At 45.1% G+C, this 12376-nt stretch overlaps 1 long non-coding RNA gene and 1 pseudogene across 1 annotated transcript in view; one reads left to right on the forward strand and one right to left on the reverse strand.

Annotated features, from left to right (window-relative positions):
* Positions 1 to 6890: 6890 nt before the first annotated feature.
* LOC107195806 lies at positions 6891 to 7461 on the forward strand (annotated as a pseudogene).
* A 4279-nt stretch (positions 7462 to 11740) lies between these two features.
* The window catches only part of LOC112480492, a 4903-nt gene continuing 4267 nt past the window's right edge, over positions 11741 to 12376 (reverse strand). Inside the window, exon 2 of the long non-coding RNA XR_003046608.1 lies at positions 11741 to 12144. This is a non-coding gene — a long non-coding RNA (uncharacterized LOC112480492). The remainder of the gene's footprint in view (positions 12145 to 12376) is intronic.

Consider the following 12376-nt stretch of genomic DNA (forward strand, 5'->3'; position numbering starts at 1 on the left):
AAAAAGTTAGCTCTATTAGATCATCCAGTCCAATTCCTCCCAAATGCAATTGAAAATGTTGTACCCTGTTGAGGAGGGGGCTCAGAAAGAAGTGATTCTGCCAGGGCCGGAACTCACTAGACCTGCCACATCACTCACAAAAGGAGCCCCCTCTTCTCCCCAGCCTCCTGAGACCTGCCACCTCCTTCAGACCAGAGAGAAACTTTTCTTTATATCGAAATGCCAATGACTCTCATTATAAAAATGTCTCATTATAAAAACCCTCTCTGCTGCTTTCTGAGCTTTAATAAATCCTGGATTAGTATGAAAACCACCCAGGCACTGACTCTCCACATTTCCCAACGAGCTGTCTGGAGCTGGCTTCTTCCTCATGAGTAACTTCCCCAAATGTTGGGAGAATTGCCCAACACCATGAACTTACGACCACCAGATAAACTTCTCAGAGCATTGTCAGTCTTGAAAGCTAGCACTGATTTCACCCTCGTTTCTTTTTTGCTTTTTTCTTTCTTGCTCATGGCAATTCGTGCCCCCGCCGCCCCCATTTTTTTTTTTTTTTTTTTTTTGACTAAGAATGGAATTTGCGTTCCCAGCTCTGATCAAGAACTTAAAACGTAGATTTTTGGCCTGCTCTTAGCTTTGCTTTCTTATAACTTCTCCGTGATGGCGCATTCTGAGGTCAGGAGGAAGCCTATTTTCCAGTTATTTCCATTCAGTGCTTCACTATCTTCAAACGTATCGTTCCATATTTCTAAGAATTTGCAATGCTACAACTGTTCTAGAAAAGGGCCACATTAAAGTTTCCAATCTTAACATTCTCACTGGTTTCACTTCATGTGAGCTCAGAGCCACTCTCACTGTTTCCAGTTTCTTTCCAAGCCTCCACTTTTCCCTCTCTCATTTCCTTATGCTCTTCTTTCCCTCTGGGGTGAGCCTCCAAGACACAAGCGCCTCAAACCTTACGCTAGAGCATCTATCAGAGTTTTGGATAATATGAAACTTGAAGGGAAAAATAGATGTATCAGTTGATATATCAAAAAAAAAAAAAGGTCATTTGGGGCTAGAATGATGGACGAAAACAAGCAGCTGAAATACAATAGGTATAAATGTGAAATATTGTATTTAGGGTCAAAAAAATCAACTTCTCAATAAGCAGAGAAATACGTCTCAGCGACAGTTGATGTGAAAAGAGACCTGATGCTTTTAGCTTACCGCAAATGACCTAACAGTGTGGTGTGCTTGGCAGAAAAGACTGTTTTTAGTAAGCATATAGTGTCCACATATTCTTTAATTCAACAAATCCTTAGTCCCCCAGTGTCAGGCACTGGGTTGAGCAGTGAACACACTGGAGAACAAGACAGGGAAAGACCGCATCCTCATGCAGCCTGTACTTTACTGGGGGAAAGAAACAAACACCAAAAAAATCACTAAAACTTGTGACAGAAAGGGGCCTGGCGGGACACAAATGAAAGCTGGAAAGAGAGTGATGAGGGATCCGTTTTTCCTAGGGTGGTCAGGGCAGGCCTCTCTGAGCAGGCGACATTCAAGACAAGTAGGGAGGCAGAACATTTCAGGCAGGACAGGGTGTGCGTTGGCCCTGAGTATGGAAGGAGCTTGATGTGTTCCTGGAACTGAAAGACCAGTGAGGCTTGTCCATATTCATGCCCACCAATATCCATTCTCCCGGTCTCCCGAAGTAATGGAGTACTACATTTCCCAGCCTCCCTTGTAGTTGAATATGGCCATGGGACTGAGTTTTCACTAGTGGGATGCTAACAAATGGTCGGTGTTCGGTGCTCGGCCGTTAAGAGATAAGCACACCCCCTCTCCACACTCTGTTATTTTCTTGCTGGCTGCATCCAGGACTTGGCAGCAACCCAGTTTGGATGTGAACATCCTATGAAATATTAGAGCTCCAGTTAGAAGGTACCTGGGTCCCTAAATGAGTACAGAGAGCAGGGGCCACGCACCTTGGACAATTGCTTGAGAAAAAAAAAATGATATATTCTTTAAGCCACTGAAATATTCTCACATCTCTTACCTAGTGTAACCATTATAGATACTAGCTCTACCAACTGGTCCACATTTAGAGCATTGCATTTAGTTCAAAGGGTCATTTTTTTAAAAGAGATATTGACAATTTGAAGCATGTCCAGGGAAAGATAAGGAAAATGACATTTAGCAATCTGAAAACAAAATCAATAAAAATTTATTAAAGACCCTGCAATTTAGGGTGGTGTGATGGCTGTCTTCAAACACGGAGGAAGAGGAATGAAGCTGAATTGGAGAGGCTCCTATAGGATCTATGATGAGGCAGATTCTGATTTGACATAAGGGAGAAGTTTCTAATAATTAAGGGACCATTCAAAAAAGGCTAGATTGCTTTGAGTATCAGAGGCTTTACCACTTGTCCAGAGACCTGCTGCCTACTTGTAAGGTGACATTTATGGGAGATTGTGGCATTATTGGAGAGGTTCTAGTGAATTCTAGTGAAGTCTAGGATTTTAGGTAGGAGGGGTAGATAACGCGGCTTGAAGCCAGATCATAACAGGAATTGAATGTCGGTTTAGATTGAATCCTGGAGGCAGGGAGAATCTTAAGGTTTCTGAGTAGAGTAGCAACAGAAGAGGGAGAAATCCTGATTTTCACTGTCTGTGTTGGTCATCTGGTGCTTGCATTCTCTGAACCAGTAGCAATTTAAGGAAAGCCAAGAGTAAAGGATATTGGTTTTCATTATTTTATTCCTGGATAATCGAAAAAATATTTGGGGGCTAGCATTTTTGTTTTGAAACTTATCTTCCAAGATGAATAATTCTTTTAGTCCAAGGAACTCAAAGTACTTTACACTCTAGTCTCATTCAGGCTTGTCACATATCTAAGCTGCTATGTCAGGGGCAAGACTGGTGAACCTCCTCTCTCAGATAAGAAGGACTTACAAAGAGGGCCAGTGATTTGTTCAAGGTCATAGTGAGTCAGTGGCAGGGCACACTCCTTGACTGAGGTCTCCCACACTGCCTCCAGCCCATGGTGAGGGTGTCCTCAATTAGGAATGTCTCCCACATACCGGAAACACCAACCTGAACCAACAGTCTTTCCAGACTTGGAAATTACCCAAGACTTTCCAAGTTCAGCCAATTTCATTTTGCGTATGTGGAGAGTGAGACTTAGTGAAGTCACACAGGCCAAAGGCTTAGCTATGACTTGAACCCAGTTCCCAGGATTCTTTGTACCAGATCTTACCACCCCTCCTACCCGTGCAATGGTGGGCCCAGGAACACGCCACACATAATTACCTGGAATCAACGGGGCCATGAGCTCTACTGTCTGGAAATATAAAGGCTCATATTGGCTTTGGCCACCAAAGAAAGGAAACATCCTGCAGTCCCTGAAAACGCACAGCTGAGGGGGGCGGGGAGGATTGTTTGAGCCTTGTACTACAAAGTCAAAAGGGAAAACATGTGTTTCACATTTGTCTTGGGATGGGAAAGAAAAACTTTTCCTTTCACTTAATCTCAGTTTAAACAAACAGAGAGACTGCCCTTTTTGTAAACTCACTGAACGTCAAATATTGTTCACCAGCATGGCATCAGCTTACTAAGCCACTACAGAGCCACTTTCCTCACGTAATGCCCTCAATTAGAAGGCACTTCAGCTTGAAGAGGGGCGACTGAAATAATACACATTTCCTCTGATGAATTGGACACGAGTCAGCCCATAGAGTCAGATTTCCAAATCTATAACCTCTAGTTTCAGCCAGAGACCGGAGGCAATACAACTTCAGTCATGACTCAGGATTTTGGGAGTGAAAGCAAGCACGTCAAGTGATGTAAGAAAATTCCCCCGTTCCCCCAACCCACTGGTGTCCTCCTCCCTTGGGAATTCAATCTGAGAGCGTTGAAGGGGAGGGGTTGCCTTGTCACCGGGTGCCCAGTTGCCCGGCACACCTCCTATCACTGTTGCAGTGGCCAGCGTCAGCGCTTGACAAAGGAAGTACTCAGTTACAATTACTTTCCTGTTGGCCTGTGTGCTCAGATAATTGCTCGGCGATGTGTGTGAGAACTTTATAAAGTAAACCAAGAAACAGAAGGGCCAGGTCTGAGCTAAAGGGAAGTGTCAAGTGGGGGAGGCTAGTGATGCACGTCTACCTTTGAAGTCGCTTTGTTTGTGAAGAGTCTGCTGTGCTCTCTCTTAAGGAAACTCCGCTGGAATGAGGTTTCTGTGCATGTGGGGTTTTGGGCTATTGTTTTTGGCTCCAGATTTCACCTCAAGCCCCAGCTAGGACATGTATAAATCCCATAACAACAGCCTGACATGAAATTGCTCACCCTCTCATTGCATCAGGGGACTTTTACTCAGGCGGATTTTGAATGCCTCATTGTTTAATAGGACAGGAAGTTTACTCTGATGTAAATGAGGAATCTTTATTTTCTCCTCCTTACCTCCTTGGAAGATTTTTACAGAGGCCTGCCTTGTCATCCCTAGTCTAGCTCCTTCCATGAGAGCAGCTGCAGCTGCAGTATTGCCCAGGTTCCTTCTCAGAATATGGGTTTTCTTAGGACCAGAGTTTTAGACAGGCTGTTCCCTGGAGCTGATGCTGGGTGATAGGTTAAGGGCCACCCAGGGACAGGAAAGGGTTGGATCCAAAAAGGGTTAGATTCTCTCTTTTCGGTTTTTTCAATTCTAATCTGGACCTAGGTTTGTGTCTCACATACATACACACAGAGGTGAGCTTCATCCCCAAAACTTATGATGCTTTTTTTCTTGTGCTACATCACATGGTGACCAGCTCACACTGGGAACATCGAGTTAGGACTCCGAAGTCTGAATGTGTATGACTATCCAGCCTCAGCAAGAAGATACTTGATTCAGAACTATAACCCTACCTTCGATTGGAGCAAATCCCTGAAAAAGATAGAAACTTCTAGAAAAACCCTTGTAGGCTGCCCCAATCTCATGACATACTCTTTAGGCAAACTCTTTTTAAAAGGCACAAAAAGAACCTGGTCTCAAAGAAAGATAGAGTTCATAGATATTACTTTTAGTCAGAAGAAACCAGATAAAGATGATGAAGAGGTAAATGATAGGGACACTGACATTGTAGGATGAACAAGCCCACGTTTACTTGTTCTCTATCTCCAGAATATTTTTTCTGTACATCCGTGAAGACATCAATAATGAGTTAAAAAGAAAAAAAAAAAGAAGAAAAGAAAAAGTCAAGCACTGTGCATAAGCTCTAGAGATTAGTGTTGAAATACCACTGCAATTTTCTGCTGTATACGGCTTCATCACCACGTCCGCAAGAGTCGCGATGACACCTGATAACATACATGCTAAAGATTTCTTTTTCCTTAAAATTGCAGTATTGACCAGGGTTTTTACATGTGTGTATGCATGTGTTTTCACATGTGTGTATGGTTCACCGAGTCAAGTACAATCAAGCAAGAAGTAGCAACCTCACTCCTGGCCTCAGCTCTGTTCTCTGTTGTCAGACCTGCTTTCATATTAGAATCACCTGAAGAGCTTTAGGCACAACACACTGAGTGTCTCCCCCAGAGACTCTGATTTAATTGGGTTGTGCTGGGATCTGGGCACGGGTTTTTTTTTTTAAATCTCCCCAGGTCATTATAATGTGTGTCCAGGGTCACCAACCACTGAATTTGGCCAGCCGCCTAATGTGGCCTCCCTCCACTGGCCTACAAGATCAGCCACACCCGCCAGCTCCTTGCACAACATCCCTCTCCTCTGGCACTTCGCTCATCTCCCTGGTCCTAACTCTGGCTGCACTCTAGGCTTCAGCATCTGGGATCTGGTCTCCCTTGTGACCATCATCGTGGCAAAAAAATTTCTCCTAAAAATGCCCTCGAGTGTAACTATTCTAAGTTACTCCTTCACAGGCAATGACAATGACTATCTGTAATGCATTCAGTCATTCTCATGTAATTTGAGAAACACCAAGCTATGTTCAGTGGTACTTGACTGCCTGGCTGGACCCTTCCTCTGTGAGTCTGTGTCCCAGCTTTTCAAGAGGCCAGTGCAAATCCATCCTGTGCAAGCCACGAATAACGACATGTCATGAACCTTCAGGGCCCTGGGCCTGGCACAGAGCTTGGCACATCACAGATGCTCAGCAAACTTCTGATGAAATTGAAAATATTAAGTCTGCAAATTCAGGGTGCTTTCCCAGCCTAATTTGATTCTGAAAATTCAAACGACTGGATTGAGAAAAAGATGTCCCAGTGATTACAAAACCCCCTCTCAGAGAACACAGCGAGTGGCAGAACTAGCCAAGGAAATGCAAAAGCTATCAGCAGATATACATATGCACCTAACTCTCTCTGCTTTACATGTCATTGCAGAAATAGGGCTCAGCTCAGGGGGCTTCCTTTCCACCGAGACAAGCAACTTAGTTGATGGGGTTATAAGCCAGGACCCTTCTGGGTGGGGATGACACTCCACATCATAGATTGTAAACGGGGATTTTCTTCAATCCGTGTAAGTGCCCAAGTGTCCCAAATTCTCAACGTTGCCATTTTGTCTTCTTTAGGCCCTGTCTCACCCATTGTATCTCATTTGGAGCTAATTTCTGGAAGGCGTTACTAGACATTGAACCAGCATTTGTTGGCTTACGGCACTATTTTGTATCATACGCTTGCATGTTTTTAGTTAATTATATGTTCTCTGCCTGATCGGACAGACCTCTCCCAACCCTGCCTTGTCTCTCTGTTTCTAGAATTGTCTTTGCCATTTTCTCTCATTCATTAAATTTGGATTTAAAAAAAAAATCAGTGAATCTCTGGGGTTTTGATTAGAATCATAATGACTCAACAGATTACTCTGGGACTAAAGAAATTTTCTAAATTGAATATAGGGAAGCTCTTCCCATAAGTGGCCTGAGGTGACCTCTGAAAATGGTTCACTATTCACTTGACCCAGAAAACCCCACAAAATCATGCAAATCAGGAGGTTCAAATCTTCATGTTCACTTTAAGAACACTCGTGAAACTACCCAGGCCATCAAGGGTATGCATATCCTAAAAGCTACCAAGTATCTGAAGGATGTCACTTTACAGAAGCAACGTGTGCCATTCCGTCGTTACAATGGTGGAGTCGATAGGTGTACCCAGGTCAAACAGTGGGGCTGGACACAGAGTCGATAGCCTAAAAAGAGTGCTGAATTCTTGCTGCACATGTTTAAAAATGCAGAGAGTAATGCTGAACTTAAGGATTTAGATGTAGACTCTCTGGTCATTGAGCACGTCCAGGTGAACAAAGCTTCCAAGATGCGGTGCAGAGCTTACAGAGCTCATGGGTGGATTAACCCCTACATGAGCTCTCCCTGCCACACTGAGATGATCCGCACTGAAAATGAGCAGATTGTTCCTAAAACCAGAAGAGGAGGTTGCACAGAAGAAAAAGATATCCCAGAAAAAACTGAAGAAACAAAAACTTATGGCTCGGGAATAGATTGAGCATCAAATACATGCCAGTAAAAGAAACAAACAAACAAACACACAAATAAACAAAGAAATACATTTAATATAGGGAAGAGGCAAGAGAACTAAAATGTTAAATCAAACTACATTCAGCAACTTCAATATGCTGATCAGCCCTGCGGCCAGGCCAAGAGGAAACCTACAGAGCAATGGCCTGAGTTCTGCTAACAAACCATTTACTCATACTGCGAAGGGAAAACAAGAAAACAGCATCTTGACCTACGCAAAATAAAATCATTCATTTCCTAAGACTAAAACCATGGGGAACCTAGGGGTCAAAGGCTGCGAATTGCCAGCAGGCCTCTCACGAGACATACTCTTACCTTTTCTCCTTGCCTAATCTTATCCTTTTACTCTTTATGCCCATGCCATCAAAGGAAAATAGATAAACAAAGTCTTTAAACTGTAATTTACAGAAACTGAAGAATGATATATAAACCGAATTCCTCGAACACTCAAACTCTCGGAGTCCCTCTCAGTGTCTTTCTCGGTCTCTCAGTGTCCTTATTCTGTCTTTCCGAGTGTCTTTACTTTGTCCCTCTCACTGTCTCTGTCTCTCTCTGTCTGTCCCTCTGAGTCCCTCTTAGGCTCTCGCACTCTCTGCTTCTGAGAGGAGACCGTGCTGTCTATGGAACATTACCCCTTCTCCGATAAACTTTCCTTTTGACTCCGGTGTGCATTTGAATTTTTTCTTGAGCTCAGAGAACACTCTCTCTCTCTCTCTCTCTCTCTCTCTCTCTCTCATTCTCTCTCTCCCACAGGAGACCGTTGTCTATGGAACATTACCCCTTCTCCGATAAACTTTCCTTTTGACTCCCGTGTGCATTTGAATTTTTTATTGCGCGCAGAGAACTCGCGCGCGTGCGCGCGCTCTCTCGCGCGCGCTCGCTCTCTCGCGCGCGCGCTCTCTCTCTCTCAGAACACTCTCTCTCTCTCTCTCTCTCTCTCTCTCTCTCTCATTCTCTCTCTCCCACCCCACTTTCCCTCTCTCACTATCTGTACAGGCCCACTTGGGAGAAATTTGCCCTGTCCTGCATTAAATTGAATTTTTCCATTTAGCAACACCTATTTTATTTGAATTTCTTTTAAATGTTTCCAATAAAATTGTCTAGTGTTCTTTATCAGGATCCCACAGGTTTAAGGGAAGCGGTTTATGGCTTCAGGTGCTACTGTGAATGAGATGTCATAGTTAGGGTTCTCAGCTTACTGGCACACAGGAACGCCTCGACCTTGGTGTGTTTACCTTATGTCCAGTCATTGGTCTCAATATTTCTATTATCAATTCCGGTAGTTTTTAGCTGGTCCCTTTAAATTTTTTAAGAGTGAAACCATGGGGTTACAAAGAGTGATGTTTTGTATTGATGTACAAGGCAAGGGCAGTAGTGGTCCAGTGTATTAGTGTCCTGGGCCTGCCATCACAAAATACCACAACTGAACAGACCACATCTAAAATTTTGGGTTCAGTTCATGAACCATATTTCAAGATGTCCATTCAAAAAATTGTTCATATCTGTGTAATATGAGGAGTGGTTATGGGTACTACATTCCACTTGGATCCAGGAGGCATTTAGAGGAGTATAATGTCTACTTTCACTTAGTTACAGGGCTTTCATGGTACAACTAATCTATGTTGCTCCAGAGGGTGGCACTCAGAGGGGAGCAAACTTTGGCTCAGTATAATTTGACTCAAAGATCCAAGGGATCTTTGGATTTAGACCGTTTACCCAGGGCCGTCTGCCTCATTCTTCCCCCACCTGACAAATCCATACCAAAGCCTATTATGTGCCAGGGAGCAATACAATACCAGGCCGGCTGCTGGGACTGTGACAGGCTTCAGAGAGATACAGGCCCTCAGGAGGCTTACAGTCTAGTGGCTCCAGGCGGGTGGGGTGAGCATGTTGCTTGACATTATGGAGAAGATTCTCTAAGGACCACTGTGCCCCTTAGAGCTAAAGAACTATGGACTTTATGCTCCCTGAGAGGTAAAATGTAAAGGAAAGTGGGAGCTTGGGGGTGGAATGAATTTAAGGAAAAATAAAAGTGGGTTAAATGAACACAGAGGGGCTTTCTCTGGAGGGACACATGCCGAAAAGCAGGCTCCCTTACACTATCGTGCATAGCTTACCCGTGGAGAACTTTTATGTGCACAAGCCTGAGGCTTCACTCTCTTGCTTCCCATTACAGAGTTCTCAGCCTTACTCCACCCACCCTGAGGAACAGACATTCAACAAACAAACAGCCGAGACCCACTGTGGCTGCTGGGGCTGGAGCCACCTCAGTGGGGAAACCAGATTCCTCTCCCAATCTCAGCAGACAAAACAGCCTGGGTCCTAGTGCTTCCCTTCTGCCTGGGACACCCAGCCAGGGCAATATCAAAGTGAGAATCAGCTCTAAATCTTGTGTTTTCTGCAGAACGGAGCCCAGGGGTGGAAGGGAGAGGCCTCTGCTCTCAGTGGCTGCTCCTCCTTAATGAGCCAAAACAAAGCCCGTGCCAGGGAAGTTAATCTGCGCTGAGATAGGGGTAGCCACGCCCTGAGGTGGAGAGGGAGCACGCCCCGGGCACCGGGCACCGTGGGGCCCAGGAAGCTGGGTCTGCAGAATCCACACACTGCCAAGGTAAACCTTCAACCGCGATGCCCAGCGAGGAGCAGGTCAAGTCCTCCAGGAAAAGAAACCCCTCTCTGCCTGAACGCTGCCCTTTGACCACGCGAGAAGATAAATATACTTTTTAAAAAGATCTGCCCTCAGTGCTGGGAAACGCCTGGTACTCAACACGGAGGAGGTCTCTCTAAACAAAGAACCCATCTGGTCGTGATCACGGTGCTCCCGCCCCTTTCATCCATCTGTTCCCTTCTTCCTGACGCATGTGCACGCGTCCTCACATGTGCGCATGTGCATGCGCATGAGCGCACATTCTCACACACATGCTCATGTGCGCGCACATGGGCACACACCAGTGTACCTGCATTCACCCTGTTTCACCCTTTTATACATATATCCACACACGCCCTCACACAGGTATGCCCACACATACACACGAGCGTGCACACATCCACCCTCACACAAGGACACACATGCGCACCCTCATATGCAAAGGTGTGTGCACACACATCCCCACATAAAGCACACATGTGCTCACACATGCACACACGTATTCTCACTCATACGTGCATCCTCACACAAATATCCACACATGAACACTCTGTGCACACACATTCATGAACAAGCACAGACCCTCAGTCCTCATGCGTGTATGCACACATGTACGTGCACATGCAAAAACAAATACACTTTAAAAAAATAGCTGTTATAAGTGTTGAGAAGCTCTTGATACTCAATACCAAGAGAGTCTCTCTAAACAGAATCCTCACATACAAGCACACACGTCCTTACATATAAGTGCACCTTCACATACAAACACACAGGTGAGTATGTATTCTCATATCACAACATGTCATCACACATGTGCACACATAGGTTTACATGCTTATGGACATCCTCAAACACAAACACACACACATCCTCACATAGACATGCATCCTCACACCCTCATACATGGATGCACACTCCTCACACACGCGCATCCCTTCTTTGCTGATACTTCTCCAGGAGTTGGTGTGACTCTCTCCTCCTTGATGGGGCTAGGCCAGTGACTTGCTTACCAGGCCAAGTTTCAGTTTGAAGTTTATGGCTTAGGTCCCAGGTTGGTAGACGGCTGGTAGCAAAAGTCCAGAGCCCAGGCCATGCATAGGCATATTCCCGACATCCATCTGTCATGGAAAGAGCTGGGCCTTTGGAGTTGGGCCAAGTCGAGCCAAAATGATTCTCTCAGTAGCTTCGTGACCTTGGACAAGTTACCTGGCATTTCTGAGTCTTAGTTTCTCATCCAAAAAAAAAATGGGGGCTAATATCACCAACTTCCTGAGGTTAGGAAGATCGAGATGACACAGGTGAAGTGGCCATGCAGAGCTCCTACAGTATTCAGGAGAGAGCTTGTTCTATTTTGCTGGCCTGGGTCACCAGAACTCCCTATTTCCCAGGACCTCAGCCGTGTGCAGGATGGCACAACTGAAATCTGAGTGTGAAATATTAAAGGCAGCTCATGTCTTTACTGGTAAAAGGAGCATTTTATAAGGTGTTCAGCTGTCCTGACCCTCCCTCCCTTCGTGATTGACTGGCCAAAACATTTCCAGCGATCTTCTGAGAAAGAGACTGGTCGGGGGATTTTGAAGGTGATGAGAAAGACGTAGTTTTTTTTTGTTTTTTTTTGTTTTCTTTTTTGTCTGTAAAGCTACGATGCCCAGTTGGAGAAAAGCAAAGGAAAGAGAAGCTATAGGAAAGGAGATCCAACGAAACAGAACCTGAAAGGACTCCGTGAGCTGCTGCCTGAAACATCTGGAAATACGCTAATGTGCACGAAGGAAAGAACACGGCGCCAAGCCATCTCTTGGCACGAGCTCTGAGAGCCGCCTGAGGGGGCTGGAGCAGACACTGGGACTTTTCCTTTAAGTTATTGCATCTTCCTTCTGAAGCCAGCCTGGCGTGGCAGCTGAAACATGAAAACATGGTCTGAATTCTCTTCCCACCAAATGCCGCTGGGCCTTGGTTTCTTAGTAAGGTCAGCAGTACAGCGAAGATGAGCAAACGCATATTTCTGCAGGAAAAAAATAGATATCGTGAGTGCCAGACACCATGCTGAGTTCTGCCCATACATCTTCTAGCTTAATCCTTACAACAGCTCTGGAGGTGGCAACTGGTATGCCCAATTTACAGATAGTGTCACTGCTCAGAGAGGGTGTGAGCCTCGCCTAATGTCACAGAGCCAGCAAAGGAACGGGGTGAAGATTTGAACCCAAAGCCAATTGTCTCCCAACCCCTGTGCTCTC

Source organism: Pteropus alecto, unplaced genomic scaffold (assembly GCF_000325575.1).
Source record: "Pteropus alecto unplaced genomic scaffold, ASM32557v1 scaffold190, whole genome shotgun sequence".
Classification (NCBI taxonomy): domain Eukaryota; kingdom Metazoa; phylum Chordata; class Mammalia; order Chiroptera; family Pteropodidae; genus Pteropus; species Pteropus alecto.